Here is a 27095-nt window from a genome sequence, read left to right as displayed (position 1 = left end):
GCCCAACCCCGCAAGAAGGCCCCCTTCCTCCCTGACACACACCTCTCTCTCTCACTCCCCACTCTGAACCTTTGCTGTAGTCGTTAGCCTCCCAGAATTAATTTTTTTAATTAAAATTTGAACAAAAATCAGGCTTTCCTGAAGAGGAAGCTTAGACTCCAGCTTGGCAGGCACTGACACGTGTCCACAGCAGACCCTGATTCTGGTTTCTTGTCACCAGCCCCTCCCCACAGTGTCACACCAAGCCAGCACCCAGGGGTGTGTGTGAGTCCCCCAGGGCTGTTGTAACAGTTACACACAACAGAAACATGTCTTCTTGCAGCTCCAGGGGCCAGAAGTCCAAGACCAAGGTGTCAGCAGGGCTGGCTCCATCTGAGGCCATGACAGAGGGTTTGTCCCAGGGTTTCTCGAGGCATTGGTATACACCTCGCCCGACCTCTGCCTCTGTCTTCGTGTGCATGTTTGTGTCTAATCATCCCTGTCTTATCAGGATGCCAGTCATGTTGAATTAGGACCCCCCTTGCTCTGGTGTGGCTCCACCTTCGCTGATTGCTCCTGCATGTGTGTGGGCTAAGTCGCTTCAGTCGTGTCCAACTCTGTGCCACCCCATGGACTGTAGCCTGCCGGGCTCCTCTGCCAATGGGGTTCCTCAGGCAAGAATACTGGAATGGGCTGTTGTGTCCTCCTCCAGGGGATCATCTTGAACCAGGGATTGAAACCACGTGTTACTCCTGCAATGGCCCTGCCTCCAAATCAGGTTGCATTCTGAGGTCTGGGGTTAGGGCTGCGACATCTGATATGGAAGAGACACTATGTTCCCCACACCAGGGTGTGGGGTTCCCCCGAGTGTCTTCCCTGAATCTCGAGAGGAGTCTTCCAGCTCAGTCAGTAAGTGTTGTGGAGGAGACGCTATTGGGTGATGGGCCTGGGCAGGGGGATGGTGGAAGGCCACAGAGGGTCACGGGAAGGCCCACTCCCAAAGCAAGCACATTCCTGAGGCTGGCTCCAAACTCTTCTTCACTGAGAGCCGGGGTCTCCATGACTCCCCCTGCCCCCACCCCCAGCCCAGAATGCACCCTGCTCAAAGGCTGGGCTCTGCTCCTCTGGCTGCAGTGACTTCTCAGAAAAAAGGATGTGTCTGGGGGTGGCCTTGCCTGACAGAGTAGACACCCCTATCTTCCCAGTCTCAGGACCACCTTCTCCTCTCCCCTGCAACCTACACTTTCGTTTGGGTGAGGAGAGCCTCCCAGAACCTCAGATCCTCGTTGATCCCTCCCCGACCTTTTCAACCACTTAAATTCCTCTCCTTCCCCACCATGGCCTCCATCCAGGCCCCCCTCATGGTTCTCATCCAGGCTGTTCCCACCTGGACTCCAGGTCTGCTCATCCATGAAACCCATGAGAATGCTTTAACGTAACATCAGAAGATAACCACGAATATGGTAACCCAGCCTGGATGCATCCATCTTTATACCAATGTGGTCATAAAGTGTGTTTAGTTTTTTTTTTTTTCTGGAGAGGGACCTCAAAAGTCATGATGAGACCCTGCTTCTTATCCTCCCACCCTAAACCCATCACTGCTAGCATGGAAACTTCCCTTCACCCCCAGGAAGAGGCCCAAACTCCCTACATGGCAGGCATGTCCATTTTGGGCCACACTTGTGTGGCTTGAGTCATTGGCCCCTTGTCCTCTCTGCTCTGATCACCCACATCCTGGCTTGGACTCTGGGGACCGTCCAGCTAGGGCCTCTCATGGAACCCCCAGCCCTGGGGTTACCCATCCTCAAGCTCTGGGCCTGGACACTGTATACTACAGGAAGCTTCTCATACTTAACCCCCCCCCTTTTTTTTTTTAGAAAATGGGATATAATTCACATACCATAAAATTTGGGCTTCCCAGGTGGCTCAATGGTAAAGAATCCACCTGGCAATGCAGGAGACACAATAGATGCAGGTTCGATCCCTGGGTCAAGAAAATCCACTGAAGGAGGAAGTGGCAAGTCACTCCAGTATTCTTGCCTGGAGAATCCCATGGACCGAGGAGCTTGGTGAGCTACAGTCCATAGGATTGCAAACAATCAGTCACAACTGAAGTTGGACACGATGCACGCACCATAAAATTTACCCATTTACCAATCCAGTGTTTCTGGTACATTCACAAGGTTGTACAGTTATGACCACTACCTAATTCCAAAATATTTTCTTCACCCGCATAATAACCCTAGACCCTGTTCTCTCTTCCCCAGCCCCTGACAACCAGGACCCACTCTCTGTGGATTTTCCTGTTCTGCACGTTTCCCATCAGTGGAGTCACACCCTGTGTGTCCTTCTGTGTCTGCTTCTCTCACTGAGCATCGTGTTCTCAGGGTCTGTCCATGTGGTAGCGAGTGTCAGGGCTTCACCCCGTTTCATGGCTGAGTGATGCTCCCATGTGTGGAGGGACCACAGTTGTTTATCCATTATCCGTTGATGGACATTTGAGTCCTGTCCACTTTTGGCTGTTATAGATGATGTAGCTCTGGACATTGTGCACGCTTTTCTGTGTGGACATGTGCTTCCATGTCTCCTGGGTACATGCCTGGGAGTGGCATTGCAGGGTCAGAGGGTGATTCTATTTTAACCTTTGGAGGAACTGTCTGTCGTTGTTTTATCTCAGAGGCTGTTCTTCTCTCCAGCGCAAGGTTCTGCAAACTGCAGCCAGGGGAATGGAATCTGGCCCTCTGCCTGTTGTTGCAAATAAAATTTTATTGGCACACAGCACACCCACAACGTGTTGTCTGTGGCAGCTGCCGAGTTGAGTTTTTGCCACAGACACTCTGAAATATTTCCTATTTGACCTTTTATAGAAAAACGTGTGTTAGTAGGTAGCACTTATATGATATGCTATGAGCGTCTATTTCTGCATCTTGAGAATCCCTCCCTTCCCCTATCCTCCCCTCAAACAGAAAGTTTCCTAAGGGCGGGAACGGGATCTCTCATTCCTGTTTCCTACCATCATTAAACACGCGGATGCACTACCCCACCCTCCCATCCGGGAGCACTGAGCCTGTGGATCGCCTGAGCCTCTCTTTCCTGTGGATGTGAGCCAGCCTCACTCGGGGGTCCCACCCTGGCTGCCCATGGAAGTCGCCTGGGGCCCCTCCAATGGGCCACACCCCAGCCAGCTGCCTCAGCTCCCCCAGATGGGTGGGGCATCACCCTGGGGGATTCCAAACTTTGGGAACCCTTGATGACTGGTTCCTCATCCCAGATGTCTGCAGTTCTTGGGGATTTAGTCCTAGAGGGTAGGAACCAACAGACCCTTTCTCCCACTCAAACAGCTTCGATTTATCCACCCAGATGGCTCAGGGGTCTAAAATCTGCCTGCCAATGCAGGAGACACAGGAGACTCGGGTTTGATTCCTGGGTGGGGAAGGTCCCATGGAGGAGAACATGGCAACCCACTCCAGTATTCTTGCCTGGAAAACCCCATGGACAGAGGAGCCTGGTGGTCACAGTCAGACATGACTTAGTGACTAAACAACATCAAAGTATTCTCAGTGGAACAGAGGTGGAGGCAACTCTGCCCCCCAGAGGACACTGGCCCGTGTCAGGGGACATCTGGGATTGTCATGACTCCGGAGGGAGCTGCTCCTAGCATCAAGGGGGTTGGGCCAGGGATGCTGTGGATCTCCTCACAGTGCCCAGGATGGCGCCCCCCACAGAGGAAGAGCCAGCTCCGATGTCAGCAGAGCTGAGGGGGAGAGATCCTGTCATAAATACTGAAGATAAGGATAGCTTTCAACTAGAAAAAAAAAAAAATATATATATATATATATAGTTTGTTATTTTCAGCACCAGCTGTAGGTGTGTCCCCTGCAGCCATAAGGAGTTGGCCCCTGTTGTGCAGAGGACAGGCTGAGGGCACGTGGTAGCAGCAGCTCCTGGGACTCAGCCTACTGTGAACCTTCTGAATCGCTGGATTTTTGCTTCAAAGCCCCAAGCGGGTGGAGGGCATGAATGCTCACCCTGGAGCCCAGTTTCATTCTAAGAAGTAGAATGTAGAGAAACTTCTAAGAGAAGTGCCCAAGGAAGGGGATTACCCTCCTCTCTCCCCAAAAGAGTTGGTGAAAATCTATGAGAAGCACTTCTGGTTTCTTTCCCTGCCAAGGCAGCTTCCTCCGCTGGACGCTGTGCTCTTAGGCATCTCTGAGACAAAAAAAAAAAAAAAGCAGGGGATCTCTTTTTTAACCCTTCTAGGAGAGGCTCTTGGAGGTTGAGCAGCTAAGCTGAGAACAGCCAGGATGAGAGCTTTAGGCAAAGGCACCCAGAGGTGGAGCCCAGAATCCCAGGCCAGGAGGAGCTTGTGCAGAGACCGGGACTGGGTCCCCCACACCCATCCCTCTACCTCCCCTACCTGGGCCTGCTGACCTCAGCCAGTCATCCTCTGGGGGTGCTGTCCTGGGGGCTGTAGGGTGTGGAGAAGCATCCCTGGCCCCCACCCACTCGACACCAGGAGCCCCCCAGTCCTGATGACCACAGATTTCCCATGGTGGGCAGAGCTTCCCTGGGGAAGATCCCCTGCCCTAGTGACCCACTCCCCCAACTGTGTGCGTGTACGCACATACACACACACACACACACACACACATATGTGTGACCATCTCCCTCCACTCCTGAGTATACAGCAAGGCCCTGCTAATGAAAACTCACAGTCAAGGAGCCAGGCTTTCTGGAATTTTCCTCCCTGGCTCATGACTGAGCCAGGGAGCAGCCTGTCTCCTGAAACATCAGGGACCCTGCAGACTGGGTCTGCAAAGCAGCCATAACACCTTTCTCAGGAGAAAGAAGGGAAATTTAGTTTCTGACCCAGAGTAAACACTCAGTGAGCATGACAGTCCCACCCCAATCCCATGTGACCCCAGCCCAGCCCCTCCCCCACCAAGGCTCCACCATCCAGGAAGCGAGGATCTTATCAGTATGACCCAGAAGCCGGGCCTCCCCAGCTGTACCCATGCCAGCCCAGGACCCAGGGCCTTCCCACTGACCCAGGCTACTCTGCCCTTAATCCCAGAGCCACAGCTCCTACTTCTCAGGATTCGGGTTTAGTTAAAAAATACTTTGTTGCTTTAAAAAAAAAAAAAAAAAAAAAAACCACTAGCCATCATCTTGCGCCTTCAGTGAGTTCTAATCTTTTTGCTGGTGGAGGGTCCTGCCTCCTCATTGTGGACGGGGGAGGGGGCCGTGGCAGTTTCTTAAAATAAGACAACAATGAAGTCTGCAGAATTGATGGCCTCTTCCTCTTATGAATGGTTCCTCCGTCATGTCCAATGCCCTTTGATGGCATTTTACCCACAGGAGAACTTTCTTCACAGCTGGAGTTGATCCTCTCAAACTCCTTATCAACTAAATTTGTGTCCTGCCTTCTGTCCTTTGTTGTCATTTCAACAGTCTCCACAGCTTCCTTACCAGGAGGAGATTCCATCTGCACACCCATTTCCTTGGACTCAGTGCAGAGCAGCACTCTTTATTCCTTGCAGGAACGTGTTGCCACAGACATGCAATTTGTAAAAAACAAAACAAAAACTCGATATCCATGAAGTGAAATAAAATGAGGCATGCCTACGTATTGTGTGTCACATCCACTGTGTTATTTTTATCATTAGATCGGTGCTTCCCGCCTCAATGGGCACTGTGTTTGTCTCGTTTCGTCCTCACCTTGACCCTGAGAGTAATGTTGTGGGTCATCATGTTGCAGATGGGGCTTTAGGGTTCAGAGAAGCAGAGAACTGATGTCCAGACAAGTGCCCAGAGCCAGGGCCAGAGTTTGCTCAAAATCCCCTCCCTGCACCTCAGTTGGGCCAGAAAGACCGACTCCTCTCCCTCTCTGAGCAGATGCTGGCTGTCTGTCTTCTAGAACCTTCTAGGAAGTTCTTCCTCTCACCTAAGTGGGCACCTGTGGTTAGAATCTGTACCCTCTTTCCCACCTTCAGAAGTAAAAGTCAGGATGATGATGATAAGAAGAATAAAAAGTAATTCCATCAGAATAGTGATTCCCTTGGGGAGGAGGCCCTGGGATGCCTTTGGGGACCCGGAGATGTTCTGTCTTGATGCAGGCGATGGCGACCCAGGTGCACACACTTTTTAAATGCATGGTCTATACATGAGCCATCTGCACACTCTCCTGTAGGCATGTCCTACGTTAATAAAAAAGTGTAGCGGGATTTCCCTGGTGGTCCAGTGGTTAGGACTCTGAGCTTTCATTGCCAAGGGCCAGGGTTCAATCCCTGATTGGGAAGCTAAGATCCTACACATGTCTCACAGCCAAGGAAAAAAAAAAAAGTGTGAGAAAATAACACGTGTCTGAATCTGAGAAAATAACTTGGTGCCCAGGCCTGCTGAGGCAGTGGGTGACTGAGCAGCCTGGTGGCCCTGCTGGAACCATTTTGCCATCTTTTTGAAGGCCAAGCTGGGAATCGATCAAGTCCTCTATATCTTTAAACTCAGTAAAAGTTGCTCAGTCATGTCAAACTCTTTGTGAATTCTCCAGGCCAGAGTACTGAAACGGGTAGCCTTTCCCTTCTCCAGGGGATCTTCCCAACCCAGGGATTGAACCTAGATCTCTCACGTTGCAGGCGGGTTCTTTACCAACTGAGCCACAAGGGAAGCCCAAGAATACGGGAGTGGGTAGCCTATTCCTTCTCCAGGGGGATCTTCCCCACCCAGGAATTGAACCAGGGTCTCCTGCATTACAGGCGGATTCTTTACCAACTGCACTATGAGGGAAGCCCTTAAATTCAGAGTTAACTCTTAAGAATTCATCCTCGAGCAGGAGGGAAAGAAGGGTACACAGAATTTCGTATGCTTGGATATTTGTTTCATGTGCATTTGATTTTTGTGGTATAATGATTTAAGTAAAGGAAATAATCACAAACAACCTAAACATCCATGGGACTTCCCTGGTGGTACGGTGGCTAAGACCCTGTGCTCGCAATGCAGGGGGCCCAGGTTTGATCCCTGGTCAGGGAACTATATCCTACATGCCAAAACTAAGAGTTTGAATGCCACGACTAAAGATCCCACATACCACAAAGAAGATTAAGATCCCAAGTTCCACAACTAAAGCCTGGCATGGCCAAATAAAATTAATTAATTAATATTTTAAGAAAGAACAATAACCAACCCTAACATCCAATGATGGGCAACAATATGTATGCACCATACTTGTTCAGTCGTTAAGTTGTGTTCAACTCTCATGGACTGCAGCACACCAGGCTTCCTTTTCCTCCACTATCTCCCTGAGTTTGCTCAAACTCATGACCAATTGAGTCAGTGATGCCATCCAACCATCTCATCCTCTGTTGCCCCCCTCTTTCCTGCCCTCAACCTTTCCCAGCATCAGGGTCTTTTCCAATGAGTCAGTTCCTCGAATCAGGTGGCCAAAGTATTGGAGTTTCAGCTTCAGCATCAGTGAATTCATTCCAATGAATATTCAGGGTTGATTTCCTTTAGGATTGATAGGTTTGATGTCCTTGCAGTTCAAGGGACTACTACTAATCATATAAATTACGGTACATCCAAAAAGATCCTGTTTCTAAACGTAGTATTAGTATTATAGATGGGACCCCAAAACAGAACAGACATAGTTTGGAGGGTGGAGGGGAACAGCGAAATCCAGAGAAAGCCTGGAGCTGAATTTAAAGCAAGGCGCCTGTGTTCATTTCTTCATTTTGGCAAGATGGCAACCTTAGGAAGAGCTGGCTGAGGGCAGGTGCAAGTTCTCCATGCTGTTTTTGTCACTTTTCGTTCCATCTAAAATCATCCCAAAATCAAATGTTAGAATTTGTGATGGTATGGGGAAATACAGTAAGTCCCCACTTATGAGTGAGTTCCCTTCCAAAAGCACATTCATAAGTCCCATTTTTTCGTAAGTCCAACAAAGTTAGCCTAGTACGCAACTTTTACAGATAATGCCAGACAGGTGAATTAGCTTATGTGATTGGACATGTGAACACAAGTTTGAATCTTTTTTGTTTGTTTGTTTTTTACTTATTTATTTCTGGCTGAGCTGGGTCTTTGTTGCTGCACTTGGGCTTTCCTCCAGTTGTGGCAAGCAGTGGCTACTCTCTAGTTATGGTGAGAGGGCAGTGGCTTCTCTTGTTGCGGCGCACAGGCTTAGTTGCTTCTCAGCATGTAGGACCTTCCCGGACCAGGGATCGAACCCATGTCTCCTGCACTGGCAGGCAGATTCTCACCCACGGACTGCCAGGGAAGCCTAACATTCGCATCTTTAAAAGTCTGAAGAGATGGGGCGGAGCGTGGTGGGGAGGCGCTAACTGTAATGGTTCCCTCACAATGTGATATTAAGCAAATTAAGAAAAGTTTTAAAGGCAGGTAATCAAATAGTATAAAGGACCTGAATTTGTACAAATGGATAGATACGTGTATATGTTTTTTAAAAAATCAAGGTGATAGGATTATGGATGATCTTTGTGACTTTACTTAATCTCTAGATTTGGGAACATGAAATTGTGTTCCCTCTGTGGTCGTAAAGAAGAGAAAACATGGAAACAGTAGATTATCATCATTGGCAGCAGTTCTGGGCCAAACAGTTGCCACAAACACTGAATTAGTGAACCTGGCACGCCGCTTCTGGGGACACTCAGGGCCAGGCTCCCAAGAGCCTCTGTCGCCTTGTTGTCACGACCAATCCCCACTCAACCTCGTGTGACGTGTGTTTCTGTTTAGAGACACCCGATCTGACACCAGTTCTTTGATTAAGTCACTGCAGGGGCTGCGACCCTTGCCTGAACGAAGCTCGTTTGATACACTTATTGTCTCCGTGAGTGCCTCACTGCCCTGCTGCACTTGGATCCTGGCCAGCTCTTCAGCTTTATGCTTGGGGCCATTAGATACAAAATCACCCAAAAAACCCCCCAAAGCCAAAAACGTGGCCCTGAATGGTGGAAAAGGACCCTGGTTACCGCCTGGTTCCACCTCAGATGGGAAAATGCTTCTTGTTGACTCAAATTGTTTCACTGCTCTGCCTGTGTCCTCGAATGACTGCACACCCCACCCCCGAGTATCAGTATGGGGGTTACAGATACCTTCTAGCCCGTAGGTGGATTCCCAAGCACAGAGTCCACAGGTATCAAGACTTTGCCCTGTTCTTAGGGCAGGCTATCAGGGAGGGTCCCAGCCCTCGAGGGGAGCATGGGTTGGTGGTAAGGGGCCACCTCTGCATCCTGGAACCCCAGTGCCTCAACACACTTGGCCCAGCAGTGGTGTGTCTCCCCACCCCACAGGCCACAGGACAGCGCAGTGTTGACCTTTAGCAGGAGCTGGGGACACCTCCCCACCTCCCTGGATCGAGGCAAGCACTCCCGCTGCCGCTGCCGGGTGCCTCCCTCTATGTCTGTGCGTCTCACCCAGCACTGCCTCAAGGCAGAGGTCTCACCTGGGGCTGATTCTGCCCCCAGAGGACACGGGGCCATGTCTGGGGATGACTGTGTTCATCAAGACTGGGGGAGCTCCTGGTGTTGAGCGGGTGGGGGCCAGGGATGCTGCTCCACACCCCACGACACCAGGGACGGACTACAATGTCGGCAGTGCCAAGGGCGGAAACCCTGCTTTATAGAAAGCTGCCCAGTCCCCTCCTTCCTGAGGCTGGGACCCAGCTGGGTCTCCCTGGTGGCCTCTTATGCCAGCCCCCTGGTCCTGGGGCCACTGAGAAAGGCTCACCGTGGCCCAGGAATGACAGCAGCGGCATGTGCCTTTGTGTAGGTGGAAAAAAACACTGTCAGTTTTTGGAAAGAGCTAATGTTTGCAGAAAAGAGGGGCCGGCTCTTGGAAACCACCGGGGACCTTTGGAGCCAGAGGGAAACAGCCTCACCCGAGGCCAGCCTGCAGCTGGGGAAGCCTGGCCTGTGCTGAGCAGGGGGCGGGGGCTTCTGTTGGCCTCCCCAGGGCGGGCCTCCCTAGAATTCAAGAGTCGGCTAGCTGCCGGCTTTTCTGTTTCTTTCTCTTTTTTTTTTAAATTTATTTATTCAGTTGCACCAGGTCTTAGTTACAGCTCGAGGGATTGTCATTCTTTGTTGCGGCTGGTGAACTCTTAGTTGAAGCATGTAAGATCTAGTTCCCCCACCAGGGATCGAACCCGGGCCGCCTGCATTGGGAGTACAGAGTCTTAGCCACTGGACCACCAGAGAGGTCCCTAGCTGCTGGCTTGTGAGGTGTAGTTGGTGGCCTGGCAGCTGCAGGGGTCCCCGGGAAGCCCAAGCTGAGGTACCTGTGTGGCTGAAGAGGACGGGCCTCTGTAGCCCACAGCCTCCTCCTCCTCCCATGGGAGGTTGGTACCAGCTGTGTGTGGAGGGGACAGGTGACTGTTTGCCTCTCCCCCTGGCCTTGGCGAGTGCCTCCCTGGGCAGTCTGTTCTCAGGGCAGTGGGTACAGCGTGGGGAGCAGCGTGGAGGCTGGCATTCAGCCTCTGGGTCATGCTGACAGCTGGGCGTGGCTGCCCGGAGCCCCTCTTGCCATGCACACCCGTCATCAGACAGAGGCTTGGCTCCATCCAGGGTTCCACTCGGAGCAGCAGGTCCTCTGGAGAATGACGGCTCTAAAGCACCAGTGCCCACCCCGCCCCCGGGGTCCTCTCACAGGGACTTCCTTTCTTTCCGGGTGACCTCTCAGCCTGGGGCGGCCAGCTTCAGATCCCTCAGCTTCCTGCCCCCATATACCTGTCACCTCTTCCACCCCGAGGTTAATTGCTTTGCCCCCAGATCGCATTTTCCACCTCTCCCTTTTTTTCACCCTGGCACGTGGCTTCCATCAAAGCCGAAAACCAGACATGGAAAAACCCCAAGCCTGACACGCGTCAAGGCTGGGTTCCATATCAAGGCTTGGGGTCTCTGTGTCCCAAAATGGAATAGTACAATTTCCAGAAGAAAACTCGACGCCCCTCCCCTGCCCCCAGAGAAACACCATTGTGTGTCCTGCATGGATTGGTTATAAAGAATGAAGTGGAGGGGACTTCCCTGGTGGTCCAGTGGGTAGGACACCATGCTCCCAGTGCAGGGAACCTGGGTTCGATCCCTGGTCAGGGAACTAGATACCACATGCAACACATAAGACCTGGCACAGCCAAAAAATAAGAATATTTTTAAAAAAGAGAGAATGAAGTGGATTCTCCAGAAATAACCCCCTTTCTCTGGAGGACACGGCCTGTTTCCACATCAAATGCCACATTTTCGGTGACAGCCAAGTATTTCTCTGAGAAAAGCTGGAGATAATTAAGTTAAAAATATTTAACCAGGATTTTTTTTTCCTCCCTGTCTTTCTAAACAGGCTAAAGCAGTGCTGCTTCTTGGAAAAACTGGAAAAAGGTATGTCGCGTTTTCTCTTACTTCACGAGCTTGGAATCCCTTGTTTTTCAAAAAAAAGGAACAAACAAGTGGGAGTATTTGGTGCGCATATGACACACTGGGGATTGTGTCACCGGGAACAGAGCTCTGGGCCACCCGCCAGGAAACCTGAGTTCAAATCCCAGGCCCGCCTCTGCCGTGTCTGGGCAGGTCCCTTTCATCTCCCTGCAGCGGAAATAACATGCTGTGACTTCCCAAGCGTGGTCGTGTCGAGATGAAGGGAGGGAAGCTGTCAATAGGAAACCGGGCGTCGAAGGGCCTCCAGCCAGCAGGCAGGAAACATGGGTCTTTCCAGGAACTCCGTCCCTTTCGTGTAGATTACCTAATCTACTGCTTACCTCTCTCCCTCCATCCGCAGCATCCTCCTACAACCCTCCCCTCCTATAGCCCTTCCCAGGTCCAGGAGTCCGGCAGGCACACCCCCCCATGGTCCCTGGCATCTTCCCCCAACTTTCTCCTCATCAGTCTGGCTGAATGCCTGTCAGGGTGGCCCCTCTTGTCAAAGCACCAGTTTCGGTTTCTCTGGCTTCTCTTTCATTTCTCTCGGCTATGTCGTTTATCTCAGGCTGTGTCACTTCCTTCCCCCTGCGGGCCTGGGGTTTCGCTGGCCCTTCTGGTCCCTGTTCCTCCAGGTGTCCAATCGGGTCATGGATCTGGGAACTTCCCTGACGTGCCATCTGCATCTGGCACTTTTCCTCCCACGCCCTCATCCCACAGGTTTCAGCAGGTCTCATTTTCACACCGAGCATTTTCCACCTGCCCCCGTGGTTGCTCCATAGCCCCGTTGGTCGTCTGAGAGCGTGTGAGTTAATTTCCACAGGTTCCGTGGCTGCTTAGGAAAGAAAGCACATCGCAGTGCCTCTCTTGGTGAAGGATGTTGATGGTGGTGTGGCTCAAACAGGGTTCTCTTGGGACCCTTTGCAGGACTTGCTGAAGATGCAGTGGGAGGGCTAGTTTGAGGTGGGGGGCTTCACTCTGGACCCGGCTTCTCTGCTTCCTCTCTGAGCCTTTTCTTGGCCAAGTCATGCAGCATGTGGGATCTTAGATCCCTGAGCAGGGGAAATGCAGGGACCCTAACCTCTGGACCACTAGGGAAGTCTTGAGATTAAAATTTCAGTTAAAGAGGGAATTGTTTCAAGCTAACTCTAGCCCTATTAGATCATGTCTCTAATGAATGAATTTTTTAAATTTTTTTTTAAATTTTTTAATTTTTAAAATTTATTCATTTATTTACTTTTGGTCACGCTGGGTCTTCATTGCTGCATGGGATTTTCTCTATAGTTACACTCTGTGCGATGTGCAGGCTCCTCATTGCCGTGGCTTCTCATATGGAGCACAGACTCTTGGGCGCACAGGCTTCAGTAGTTGTGGCTCCCGGGCTCTAGATCATGGGCTCAGTAGTACAGGCTTAGTTGATCCACAGCGTGTGGGATCTTTCCAGACTGGGGATCAAACCTGTGTCCCCTGCATTGGCAGACGGATTCTTTACCACTGGGCCACCAGGGAAGTTCTAAAGAAAATCTTGACATTTGATTCCTTGTGGATATTTTGCATTCATTTTGACTTCTTAAAAAATATCACATGAAGATACTGATCGCGGTGACTGAGTTTCCTGTGTCCCTCAGATTCTGTGCCCAAGGCAGGCGCCGTGCTGTCATCGGCACAGTCTGGCCGATGGGAACTGTGATGATGAAGACAGTGCTCTGAAACGAGGGTGCTTCCCAGTGGTCACCGATCCTCTCGTCTTGATCTTTTCACATTGTTCATCAGCAGAGCATGGGTCCATGGCCCCTTTTCCTAACAGGGAGGCCAGACCTCAGGTGCACCTGGTCCCCCAGGACACACACATGTCTGGAATCATGGCAGAGCCACAGCTGCCAGGCTCAGGTGTCAGGAGAGCCAGGGCTGCAGCCACGTGGCCTCGTGCTGGGGGATTAGGTCCCCGCCCTGCCTCACCTGTCAGCCGGCAGGATACCGAGCTACAGCCATGACGTCAGCTCCACCCAGGCCCTGGCCCTGCTCCCAGGCACCTGGCCAGCCCCTGCTGACAGCCTCTGCCCACCTCCTCCCCTCCTGCTGCAGACCCCACTCGGCAAGCTGGCTGGTGTTTATCAAGTGCCTCCTCTGGGCCAGGCCCGGCCGCTTGGTCTGATTTCGTTCTGGTAGGAGCCTGAGGGAGCAGGTTTCCTTGTCCTCATTTCTAGGTAGGGAAACTGAGGCAGCAGAGAGGCTCAGTGGGACCCAGGGCTGGTGGACCACGAGGCTAGGGTTCAAGCTCCTTTCTCTCCACCCACAAGGCACCTGGCGGTCCGTATTACTCAGGGTTCTCCAAGAAACAGAACCAACAGGGTGTGAATACAGAGAATTACTTTCAGGAATTGATTATGGAGGCTGCAGGGTGGAGACCCAAGAGAGCCAATACCAAAGCCCATCACTGGAGGGTTCCCTCCTGCTCAGGGGAGGCCTGGTATTTGTTCTGTTCAAGCCTTCCTGTGAGTAGAAAAGCTCCCCTGCCACCTCCCACATCCTAGGGAGTAATCCATTTGACTCAGTATCCATCAGTTTAAGGGCTTCCCTGGTAGTTCAGACGGTAAAGAATCCTCTTGTCAATGCAGGAGAGGCGTGTTCAATCACTGGGTCGGGAAGATCCCCTGGTGGAGGAAATGGCAACCCACTTCAGTATTCTTACCTGGAGAATCCCATGGACAGAGGAGCCTGGTGGGCTACAGTCGCAACGAGTTGGACACGGCTGAGCAGCTAACAGTTTCACTTTTGACCAGTTTAAATGGCAGTCTCACCCATAAACACCCTCACAGAAGCATCCAAAAGAATGTCTGACCGCATATATACCTGGACATGCCATGGCCCAGCCAAACTGACTTGAAATTAGCCATCAAAAATCTCTCTCTCTGTTTTTTAATACTTATTTATTTGACTGCACTGGGTCATAGTTGCAGCATGTAGGATCTAGTTCCCTGACCAGGGATCAAACCCAGCCCCTCTGCATTGGGAGCTCGGGGGTCTTAGCCACTGGACCACCAGGGAAGTCCTTCTTCCTCTTTTTTTTTAGTTTTTTAATGACAAAGTCACAACTTGGTACCAGGTCTATTGACCACCAGCCCAGGGTCCCTCCCACCCACCCACCCAACAGGTTTGAATTGGTAATGCATTCTGAGGAGATGGAATTCTGCTTGGTTGGATTGTACTGAATCTTTTTTATCTGCCTGTCCTGGGATTTCCTTGCTGCATCTTGTGGGCTTTCTCTAGTTGCACTACGCAAGATTCTCATTGCAGTGGCTTCTGTTGTTGCAGAGCACTGACTCTAGGCACATGGGCTTCAGTAATTGTGGCCCACCAGCTTAGTTTCCCTTAGCAGGCAGATTCTTAACCACTGTACCACCAGGGAACCCCTGTATTGAATTCTTTAATTCAAAGACAAAGTGAGCACAGTTCATCTCTTTTCTAAGAGCTGGGTTTGGGAGAATTGGGGCTGTGCCAACTTTTCTCTAAAAAACAGTAAGATGTCATTTGACCAGGTTCCTGCTGCATAAAGACTAGAATTATCAGATTTTTCTTGGTTGGGTAATGCAGTGAAAATGGTTTTTAAAAAGTCTCCAAAAATATCTGGGCAGCCCATGCATGAGCGTGTGTGCTAAGTCACTTCAGTCGTGTCCTACTTTTTGAGACCCCATGGACTGCAGCCTGCAGGCTTGTCTGTCCTTGAGATTCTTCAGGCAAGAATACTGGAGTAGGTTGCCATTTCCTTCTCCAGGGGATCTTCCCAACCCAGGGATCAAACCTGTGTCTATGGCCCAGCCAAACTGACACATAAATGAACCATCACACAGTCTCCAGGCCCCTTGCCCAGCCCACTTGGGTGGGACCGCCCTGAGCCCTGTGGGGCCATCACCACTTTCTCTGAGCATCAGGGCAGGGCCAGCAGCGGGAGTTCAGTGAGGTGAACTGAGGAGGCCAGCTCTGAAAAGCCACATACTCAAACAGATGCTTGTTCAGAAATGTCCACAGCAGCAAAATTCACCTATGCAGAGTACATCATGAGAAATGTTGGGCTGGAAGAAGCACAAGCTGGAATCAAGATTGCTGGGAGGAATATCAATAACCTCAGATATGCAGATGACACCACCCTTATGGCAGAAAGTGAAGAGGAACTCAAAAGCCTCTTGATGAAAGTGAAAGAGGAGGGTGAAAAAGTTGCCTTAAAGCTCAACATTCAGAAAACTAAGATCATGGCATCTGGTCCCATCACTTCATGGGAAATAGATGGGGAAACAGTGGAAACAGTGTCAGACTTTATTTTTGGGGGCTCCAAAATCACTGCAGATGGTGACTGCAGCCATGAAATTAAAAGACGCTTACTCCTTGGAAGGAAAGTTATGACCAACCTAGATAGCATATTCAAAAGCAGAGACATTACTTTGCCAACAAGGGTCCATCTAGTCAAGGCTATGGTTTTTTCAGTGGTCATGTGTGGATGTGAGAGTTGGACTGTGAAGAAGGCTGAGCGCCGAAGAATTGATGCTTTTGAACTGTGGTGTTGGAGAAGACTCTTGAGAGTCCTTTGGACTGCAAGGAGATCCAACCAGTCCATTCTAAAGGAGACCAGTCCTGGGATTTCTTTGGAGGGAATGATGCTAAAGCTGAAACTCCAATATTTTGGCCACCTCATATAAAGAGCTGACTCATTGGAAAAGATTCTGATGCTGGGAGGGATTGGGGACAGGAGGAGAAGGGGACAACAGAGGATGAGATGGCTGGATGGCATCACTGACTCGATGGTCATGAGTTTGGGTGAACTCCGGGACTTGGTGATGGACAGGGAGGCCTGGCGTGCTGCAATTCATGGGGTCACAAAGAGTCAGACACGACTGAGCGACTGAACTGAACTGAACTGAATGGTGGGCACAGCCCCACTGTCCAACAGTTAGTGATGGCCACACATACCATATCCCTTCACAGATGGGAGCATGGCTTAGCCAAGAGAAAGAGAGATACACTGACACTTGCTACCACGTGGACGGACCCTGACAATAAGATGGTCAGTGAGAGAAGCAGACACAGAAGGACACAGGGTGTGACTCCACTGATGGGAAGCGTCCATAACAGGCAGATCCACAGACACAGAGAGTGGGTTCCTGGTGGTCAGGGCCAGGGGTGGGGATGGGGGTGACTGCCGATGGGGACAGGACTTCTTTGGGAGAGATGATGGAATGTTCTGGAATTAGGTAGTGGTGATAGCAGCACAATAATATTAATGCACTAAATGCCAGTGAGGTGTATGCTTAAAATAGTTAAAATGACAAATGTTATGTCATATGAATATATTTTGTAATTTTAAAAATCTAGTAACATAATATATCAAAAAACTATTGAATGAGTGAACACTTTCAGTGGTGAACTGTTTGTTTTCTGACTTGATGTCTCAGCGAAGCTGCCGAAAGGGAAAAGAGGAGGAAGTACTGCAATGTGCGTGCTGTGGGGGCGTCAGAGCAGTTGAATCACAGAGGTTGGTTTTCTTCCCCATGTTCCCAGCATCTCATGGCTGGGGTAATGGGGACATTTGCTGGGGAGGCGTGAGTGGTGAAACACAGGGACGGAATCCTAGTCCCGCCAGCCTCTGCCCCAGCCAGTGGATGGTGGGGTGGGGTCACGGTCCCCACAGTGCCCTGTGTGGGACCCACCCGGGTGCAAGTGAGACCCACTGGGCGCGTGCAGTGAGTGCTGGAGGGAGGAGATGCTGGAGGGCTAGGGGAGGGATTCCAGGTGATTTGTTTTAAAAGTGCAAGAAGAGGACTTCCCTGGTGGTCCAGTGGCTGACTGCTCTCAGTACAGGGGGCACAGGTTCAATCCCTGGTCTGGGAACTAAGATTCCTGCCTGCCAAGAAGCAGCGCAAACCTCGATCTTTTTTTCCCAGCTGTGCCTGGCTCTCCCGTCCCCACCATCACTCTGTCGCTCCCCTGCCGTCAGGGGAGCCTGGGGGGGCTGGCTTTTCAAAGCAGGATACACAGCTGGACCTTCCTAGAGTGGTCATTTTAGTCAAAGACCTTGGGGCCAGGAGGGAGTCATTATTTCTTGGACACTCATGTTATATTTTCTTTTTTTTTTTTAATGGTACTTTGTTTTGGGGGAATGAGGGACAAGCCATGCAGCTTGCAGGATCTTAGTTCCTGGAGCAGGGATATAACCCATGCCCTCTACAATGGAAGCACTGAGTCCTAACCACTGGACAACCAGGGAATTCCCAGTGTTATATTTTCTATTTATATTATTTTCACAGTCATGTAGATGAATTCAGGAGCAGCAGGTCCAACTGACATGACAATGTAGGAAAAAATGAGGGAACCTCAACAGATGACCTTAGTCCATATCCCGTTCTATCTCCTCTAGGCCTGGGCCCTCTCTGCAGGTCCTCTGATGTGTTAGTCTGTGATGCTGCATAACAAATACCCCCAAGTTCCACCCACTCATCATCATGTGAGTCAGGGCTCTAGGCACAGCCTCACTGGGTCCTCTACTTGGGGTCAGAGCAGGCCACCATCCAGGTGTCAGCCAGGCTGCACTCTCACACAGAGGCTCGGCTGGGGGAGAGTCTGCTCCAGGGTCCCTAGGGGTGTTGGCAGAATTTGCCGTGGCTGCAGGACTGTGTCCTGGGTGCCTTCTGCCTGTCCGCTAGGGGCTGCCAGCAGCTTCTGAAGTTCACCCCCACTGCTCCCAGCCAAGTGCGCTTCTTAAACACAGCCACCTGCCTCAGCAGGCTACCAAGGAATGTCCCTAGGGGCAGGGGCAGAACTCTGAGCAGCCACCGGCACCCCCCACCAGTCCCTGAGGGTCGCACAAGGTCACGTCCATGCATTCCATGTACCCTCTCTACTTCCAGGGTCCAGTGGGCCCCCAGCTGCCTCTCCTAAGCCCTGCAGAGACTCCTAGAACCGGGCACCCAGCCCTGCGGCACAGTTCCCCTTTTTAGCCAGGGCCACAGGAGACCTGGGCGCTTCCCAGGCAGCCCGGCACTTGGCCAGGTTTCTGCATTAACGGGAAAAGGCGTAATGGAATTTGGATGGCCGAGAAAAAGGATGTCAGTGTGAACAGATCCAGACACTCGATCTCATTGTTAGAAATTCCTCACGGGTCACAAAAACCTCATCTTGGGGCAGAGGCCACTGGGAAGCTGAGATTAGCTCACTCTCGCTGGGAGTTTCTGCAGACCGGGCGCTGGTCTCCGCACCCCTGCTTCCCACCCCACCTGCGGTCACCCAGCTCCTGCAATCCCACCCAGTCACTGGGGCTCAGCACTCCCCAGATGGTCAGCAGGGGTAGCTGCAGGGGTAGCCCTCTCTGGAAGGTTCCACAGTGTCCCCAGATGAGAACACAGCCAGACTACACCCTGGTCAATGCCGAGACTTGCAGTCTGGATGGAGACTGCTGCTTCTCTGCCCGCCCCCCACCCTTCATCCCCTGCCACCCTGTATTTGAAGGTCAGGCTTCCAGCTGAGACACACAGGAGTCAGCACCCGAGTAGGGCTTCCATCCAGACATCCTGATGCTGTGTCTTACTGCAGGGCAGCCTGAGCTTTGACCCCAGACCCCCCTGTCTGCTGGGCACCTGGGGCCCCTTGGAATTGGACACTGAGGACATGTGGTGTTGCCTGGAGCAGGTGCCTGGGAGCCACGTTGGCCCAACCAGGCTCCTCGATGGACCAGAATCACATGTTCATTTCACAGGAAAGGGGCTCCTGAGCTGACACACTCCTCAGCCACTTGTATAGGGGTCTCCCCCAGACCCCAACTGGGCACTACTGACATAGACCAGCTGTTCTCTGATGGGCCATCCTGGGTGCAGTGGGGTGTGAAGCAGCCTCCCTGGCTCCATCCCCTCGATGCCAGGAGGCCCCAAAGGGAAGACCACAGACCTCCCAGACGTAGCCCACAGCCCCTATTCTAGGGTCTGGCTCCCCACACAGGCATGCCTCTAAATTGTGCACCTAATTGCACTGTTTTCCCCCTGCCTTTTTAATATAAAAAATATCCCTGGACTTGCCTGGTGGTCCAGTGGTTGGGAGTCTGACTGCCAATGCAGGGGACACAAGTTTGATCCCTGGTCCAGGAAGATTCCACCTGCCAAGGGACAGCTGGGGCCATGTACCACTGCCGAGACCGAGTGTCACAGATACTGAAGCCCACATGCTCAAAAGCCCGTGCTCTGCAACAAGAGAAGCCACCTCAGTGAGATTCCTGCACGCTGCAACCAGAGAGTAGCCCCAACCCACCACAACTAGAGAAAGACCTGTAGTGACAAAGACCCAGCGCAGACAAAAAAAATTTTTAAAAGAAAGAAAAATGTCCCTGACTGCAGCTAACCCTTAGGGTGAGTCTCTCTGTGTGTGCGTGGTTCCAGGAATTTGTAACCACATCAGAGGTGAAGTAACAGGTGCTTAGTCACCATTGGTCATTCTGATGCTGGGCTGTTTCGCCTTTGGTCCCACGGGTGTTGACCAGCGACCCAGGGCCCAGAGCAAAGAGCTGGAGCCCGGCACCCAAGCCCCAGGTCCGTCCACAGCAGTGCCTCTGCGCAGGAAAGGCCGTCTGCACTCTGCCCTCCTGGGCGCCTGCCCTCGAGTGGCGTCCGCTGTGGACGTCAGATGTGGCCAGGTGCGCTCCTCTGGCAGCCTGATCCTGGGGCGGGGGGCCTGTCCTGGCAGAGAGATTGGCCCTGAGGACAGAGTGAGTGCCAGGACGGAGCCCCCTTGGTAAACGCCCTGCCCTGCAGCCACCTGTCCCTTTCGTCCAGACGCCACTCTGGTGCCCAGCTTCCCAGCCACAGCCCCCAAAGACGCCCCTGTCCTGGTCCCAGGACTTGTGGACACTTCACCTCATTGGGCAGGGGCGACTTTGCAGGAGGGATTATTTAAGGCCCCTGAGATTGGGACAATCCAGGATTCCCCCAGGAGGCCCAGTGTCATCACGGGGTCCTTATAAGAGGGAGGGGGAGGGTCAGAAGCAGACGGGAGATGCTGCTCTGCTGGCTCTGAGGGGGGGAAGAGGGGCTGCAAGCCAGGGATGAGGCGCCTCTGGAAGCTGGAAAAAGGGAGAGCCAGTGCTCCCCTGGAGCCTCCAGAGGGACCAGCCCTGCCCATGCCTGGATTTAGCTCCATGAGGCCCGAGTCAAACTCCTGACCTCCAGAACCACGAGATAATCACTGTGTGTGGTTTTAAGCCAGCAAATTTGTGGTGATTTGTGACAGCAGCCACGGGAAATGCAATGCCAAGGAGCATCCACAGAGCTGTGGCTACCCCAAGGAAGGGTCCCAGTGCAGCCTTGTGCATAGATGGTAGACCAGGGGCTTCTCAGAGGGGGAGGACACTTCAAGGGGCTTTGCAGGATGTGGAGGAGGTTGTCCAGGCTCAGGTGGGAACACTGCCCTGCCCTCTCCCAGCCTCCTGCCCTTTGGATCCGAGCTGCAGCCTCCCAGGGCCAGGGTGACAGCATTTCCTGGGTGCCAGGAAGCCGAGAACAGGGCTGACATTAGCCACAGGCGCTCAGCACGCTGGCCCAGCCGGGTTACCCGCTTGCACACACTCACATGATTGCAGTCATCCTCTGGGCGGACAGAGAAGGCCCTTTCTTCTGCTCCCGCACCAGCCGCACTGTCAGCCCTCTGTCACCGGGGCACATTGTCCGCCCGCCTCCGGGCTCAGCCGAGGGCGGCCACTCGCCCTGCAGCTCTGTTTTTCCCTCGCCTGTGGGCATCTCATTCATTCCCTTTTTTTCCTAGCCCTTTCTAAAAATAGCTGCCAAGGGACCCGATTTAGCCCATGCATGAAAGGACCAGCTGACAGCAAGTCACAAGACCCTGGTCTCCAGGGGGTGCGGGCCTCCTGTGGGGAAGCATCTGCCTGGCGGAGACCCAGCTGGTCTTTCATGGCCCCTGCGGCCCACCAAAGGTCACCATGCTCAAGGTCACAGAGGCCGTCACATGGCTGGCCCGCCCCACGCCAGGCCAGGGTGACCTCGATCCTGGGGAAGCTCAGGCCCAGATGCGAGGCCGGGAAGGGGGATCCCAGAGCCAACCTAGCTGGAGATGGGGATGGGGGAGAGGTGGGTGGAGGGGGTGGGGATGGGACAGGTTGGGGAGAGGTGGGATGGGGGATAGTTGGAGGCAGGGTGGGGATGCTGGGGAGTCAAAGAGGTTTGGCCCACCTCCTACTAAAGTCCAGGTGCCGGTGTGGTGCCCGTGGCCCTGTGCACGCGACCCTGCTTGGGACTGGGAGCGAGGCGAGGAGGCCCCCACGTCCAGCTGCTGGGGACACTGCAAGGCACCCTCCCCTCCCTCTGACCTTATCACCCTAAGGTTCAGTGTGTGCCGTTTCTGTGGAGTCTGGAGCAGGTCTCTCCCCACCCCCAGGCACAGTGAAGGAGAGAGGGCCAGGCCATCCTCTATGAGGGCCCGTCCCCGGCACTGTGGGGTTTGGAGCAGCCTCCCTGGCCCCACCCCCTTGATGCCTGGAGCCCCCCGAGTCGTGACAACAACAGATGCCCCAGACATCATCCCTGTGGAAACACCCTACTTAGGGGCTTCTATGCCGTGGATTGTGGTGCAGGAGGCCCCCCAAAGGCAAGCAGAGCCAAGGCCTCATGCACACAGTAGGTGTGTAAGAAACACAGGGTAATCAGCTTGCATGTGGGCACAGCTGGTGGCCAGCCAGCCCCCCAAGCCCTGCAGGAGGGCAGCCTGTTCTTAAAAGAAGCCCAGATACTGTTCTCTCAAACCTCATCTCGTTCTGTTTGGCTTTGGGATTTTTTCCTCCTCTTCTTCTGAACATCGTGTTCTGGGGGGGCGGTTACCCCCGGGATGGGGAGCCTGCTTTCTCACCCAGGCCTTGTTTGTCCTCCTGTCCAGTCTGGCTGGAGGTTTGTGTTTGGTGGGGGTGAGGGGGGGTTGTTTTGTTTCCTTCCTGTTCCATGGCAGGCAGGGAGGGGGGTCAAAATTCAGAAGCTCGGTGAGCTGTAAAGCTACCAGTTCTGGAAGTGTTAAAGCAGAACGAAGGCTGTTTCTGTTCTCTCTGAGGACGCGGACTCGCTCCCGCCTGCCTCCCCTCCCCTCCCTGCAGGCCAGGGATAAGGCCTGCGACCCAGGCTCTGGCTGCCCGCAGCTCCCCTCCCTCTACAAGGCCACCTTCCTGGGCTCTGACTCACCCAGCATGGCCTCATCCGCCTGGATGAGGAGGTGGGGAGGGGGCTTTCAGAACCGCCTGGAAGCAGCCGGCTTTGTCTGAGCTTGGATTCACTGAGATCAACTTCCTGTGCCTTCAGAGATGAAATGCATGTGGCACTCTTGTCCCAGGGAGCAGGAACCTCAGGGAACAGGCTGGCTGCTGATGGAGATACTGCCAGTAATTCCTCTGGCTTTAATGCTTCGCCAGCATCTCAGGGCCATTACAAAAGAGAACGCGCGTCCTGTGCCTGCTCAGCGGGAGGAGTGGCTGCCAGCTGGAATTGTCCAGCATCTGGAACAGAGAGTGCTAGAAAGAGGCCAGGCCAACGGTCAGGAGATCCCACTTGGGCCTCGCCCGGCCAGTGTATCAGCTGTCCATGCCAAGTAACGAGCCAGCACAGACTTCGTGGCTTCCAGCTCAAGGCCCTGAAGGTCGTCAGTAAGACCGTGGTGTGGCTGCCCCCTCTGCTCAAGGTCTCTCCCGGCTGCTGTCAGAATGCTTCACCTGGGGCTGATTCGGATTGTTCCAGAACTTGGTTTCATGCAGCCGTAGCAGGGGGTCCCCCTTCCCTCGAAGCTGCCCCTGTGTCTTGCCACACATCCGCCTCCAGCTTCAAAGCCAGTGACAGAGGGTTTCCCTTGTGCAGAGTCCCCTTCACACTCGCTCCCCTAATAAGAGCAGGCCCACCAAGGTTCTCCCCCTCCTACATTTGTGCCACACGACACTGCTCCGCCCAGAGCTGAACCCCTTCCTCTCCTCAGGTCCTGCCCGCACCCCAGGAAAGGGGATTCTCCAGGTCACTGGGGGTCATCGTAGAGGTGTGCACAGCCCCAAGGACCCCTGGCTAGGTTGCTGGTGAAGGTCGGGTGTGACAGATGCATTCTCATCAGTCAGCCCCCACCAAGGAAGTGGGGTCCAGGGGTCACTCCCGGCCACAAGTGAGATCAGGCACATTAGCTCTGACTCTGGATGGGCCCTGAAACCAACGTGTGTGTGCCTGTGTGTGTTCAGTTGTGTCCGACTCTGCAACTCCGTGGACTGTAGCCCACCAGTCTCCTCTGTCCATGGGATTTCCCAAACAAGAATACTGGAGTGGGTTGCCATTTCCTCCTCCAGGAAATCATCGAGGGAATCATCCCTCGTCCCATCCCAGGGATCAAACCTGAGTCTCTTGTGTCTCCTACATTGGCAGGCAGATTCTTTACCACCATGCCACCTGGGAAGCCCTGCCACACACAGAAAAAAAACCCTCCTTCCATTTCCTGTGATGCTCTTTATTTCTTTTTTTTTTTTAAGGTGACAGTCCCCGTACATTCTTTTAAACATTTATTTATTTTTTGGGGGTGTGTCGGTTCTTAACTGCAGCTTGTGAACTCTCTAGTCGCAGCATGTGGGCTCAGTAGTTGCGGCCCATGGGTTTAGTTGCCCCACAGTATGTGGGATCTTAGTTCCCTGAACAGGGATCGAAGGCCACGTCCCCTGCATTGGAAGGCAGATCCTAAACACTGGACCACCAGGCAAGTCCCATCCTTATTGTCTTTAATAGTAAAATCCAGGGCAGAAACGTTGTGAGAACTCCACTGGGAGATTCTAACCCGATTCTTCTCAAATGAGGGGTGGTTCTCCCCTGGGGACACTGGGCCATGTCTGGAGATGCCTGTGGTTATCACAACTGGGGGGCTCCTGGCATCAAGGTGGGGGGCAGGAATACTGCTCCACCTCCCAACAGCTCCCAGGACAGCACCAATGTCAGCTGACTTGTCTGTCCTCCTCAGGACAGTAGGTGGCCTTTTGCGGGGGCACTCTGTCTGAGAGTCAGGGTGTCCCAGCCCACCTTCTCTCAGGCCTGGCATCTTGTGCTTATGGAAGTTGTAGCCGAGGCTTTCCAGGGAGTAACTTGTCTCACACTGAGGCCCCGGGGCTGCAGATCCATCTTCAGTGCATGGAATTCAGAGCCAGGCTGACTCATTGGAAAAGACCCTGATGCTGGGAAAGATTGACAGCAGGAGGAGAAGGGGGCAACAGAGAATGAGATAGTTAGATGGCATCACTGATGCAATAGACATGAGTTTGCGCAACTTCTAGGAGACTGAAGCACAGGGTAGCTTGGTGTGCTGCAGTCCATGAGGTCGAAAAGAGTTGGACACGACTGAGCAACTGAACAATTGGGGCTGTGCCTGGGTGTCCACCCACTGCGGGCAGACACTGCACCCAGGGAGTGGTCCCCAGTGGCCCCCATCACACCTCCTCTTGGACCACCAGGACCAGGAGCCGCCAGTCTTTCAAGGTCCTGCTCCTTGCCTCTGCCCAGCCAGCGAAAAGAATTTTTCACATTCTTTTCCTTTTACGCAGCTTAGCCAGCCAACTTTCAGAAACGTCCCCTGGCGTCCTATTCTTTCTTTTCTGGTAAGAGAGCAGCCCCAGCGGCTGGGTTTTGGTTTATCGTGAGCAGGCTGGGAGTGGAGCTCTTCCCAGCTATGAGAGCTATGCGCGGAATTCAGAGGAATCTCCTGCATTTTTGTGTCTCCCTGTCACTGCTTCCTGTGCAGCCGGAAAACACCTCCAAGGGTGGAGATGGCATCACAGGCTGAGCCAGGGAGCACGTCTGCTCTTGCCGGCCTCTGCTTCTGCCCACCAGAAACATGCCCAGCCAGTCAGGGCTTCCCTCGATGCCTGGGTGTGTGCCCAGTCCACTTTCCCATCAGCCCTGCTGTTCAGGGTCCCTGCAAGGCCTGGGCCACCCCAGCCGGCTGTCTCCTTCTTGGTTTTGTTCACGAGGTCGCCGAGGCTCAGCCCGCCCATCCCCTTTGAGGTCTTGGGTACCTATTTGCCATGCATCCTCCCCACCCCCACCCCGTGAGCGATATGCGCACACGGTCGTGCTGAGCATCTTGGCAAGACCCAGAGGCCAAACGGCATCTTAGAGCTCCTGCATCCGCACCCATTACTCCATCTGACTCTCTGAGGCAGAAGGAAGCGGACTCGACCACCAGGAAACTCCAAGCCTACATCACCAGGAACCAGGGGACAGAGACGTGATCTTGAGACGCCTGGTGGGGGTACAAGGTGATGACGCAAAGGTCTCCCCGGCACATGTGTGTGGCCCCATTGGAAGCCGACGTGACAGTCTGCTCCAGGTCTTGGGAAAAGCGTCCAGGATTCCAGGAGCCCCAGGGTCACTTACAGACCACCAGACAGGAGGCGCCACGCTCAGGCTCTCCGCTGTTCCATCTCACTTGGGGTTTTCTCTAACCCTGATGGCTATACAGTTGTCGTCAGCATCCCTAGCATTCTGCACATTCTGCACATTCTTCCCTAAAGAAAGAAGCCACATGAGGATCCTGACACCTCCCCTCATGTATGGATCCAATCCCTCAGATCCAGGATCACTGTATATCTAAACCCTTTGCCAAATCCACTGGGCCATGGAGGACGCAGATACTGCATCCCTCGGCCTCCGAAGCTTGCCTCTGGGTTCAGAGCTTTATGAAGCTTTATGAGCTTTATGTTGGGACCTGCCTTTTCCAGGGAGCTCTGGTTTGGGAATTAAATGCAAACCCTGGCGCAACCTCCACCTGATGCGTGGTCTTGGGAAGGTTATTAACATACTCACGTCTTTGAGGCTCCGTCTCTCTCCTCATCTGTAAAAAGTGGGCACAGTAACACCTTCATGATGCCTGACATGGGGTCCACCCCTTGCACTCTGTCACCTGCACATCAAACACAGTGCTCAGCGCTCCAGTGCACTTGTCCACAACCCAGAAACACAGCCTGTAACCCTGAGTCCAAGGCAAATAAACCACTGATTTGTACCATCTTCCACTTCCTTCCTAGTTAGGAAAATATATGGCTACCATTTCTCCGCCTTTTGGCTGAGATCAAGTATAGTATGGGGGCTTCCCTGGTGGCTTAGTGGTAAAGAATCCAGCTGCCAATCCAGGAGACACAAGAGACATGGGTTCAATCCCTGGGTTGGGAAGGTCCCATGGAGAAGGAAATGGCAACCCATTCCAGTACTCTTCCCTGGAAAATCTCACGGACAGAGGAGCCTGGTGGGCTACAATCCATAGGGTCCCAAAGAGTTAGATATGACTAAGCAGCTGAGCACTTCAACAACAGCGAGGAGGGCTTTTCTTTTGAAAATGTGTGCTTAAAAATGTTATTCCATGCACACAAGGAAATATTATTCACAAAAAAGAGAGAAGCCCTGACACTCTCTACTGTGTGGACAGACCCTGAGAACACAATGCTCAGTGAGAGAAGCAGACACAGAAGGACGCACAGAGTGTGATTCCACTGGTGGGAAAGGTCTTGTTTCTTCCTGGGGCTGCTGAGGGCTGGACTGAGGAGAAGTCACCAGGGACAGTTGGCCTGGTCCCCATCACTCTGGCCTTGAGTCAGTTGCAGTAGACAGAGAAGTATACGTGTTTTTTCAGATGTTGACTTTTTTTTTTGGACTGGGT

At 52.9% G+C, this 27095-nt stretch overlaps 1 protein-coding gene across 1 annotated transcript in view; it reads left to right on the top strand.

Annotated features, from left to right (window-relative positions):
• The window catches only part of GNG7 (guanine nucleotide binding protein (G protein), gamma 7), a 137053-nt gene that overhangs the window by 94766 nt on the left and 15192 nt on the right, over positions 1–27095 (top strand). The window contains exon 3 of the mRNA XM_010863628.1: positions 11323–11360. The gene's annotated coding sequence lies outside the window, so the exon portion shown is untranslated. The remainder of the gene's footprint in view (positions 1–11322; positions 11361–27095) is intronic.

The sequence above is a fragment of the Bison bison genome, unplaced genomic scaffold (genome assembly GCF_000754665.1).
Source record: "Bison bison bison isolate TAMUID 2011002044 unplaced genomic scaffold, Bison_UMD1.0 scf7180017864492, whole genome shotgun sequence".
Lineage (NCBI taxonomy): Eukaryota > Metazoa > Chordata > Mammalia > Artiodactyla > Bovidae > Bison > Bison bison.
The sequence above is the reverse complement of the archived record's forward strand: the minus strand, read 5'-3'. Positions and strand labels throughout refer to the sequence as shown.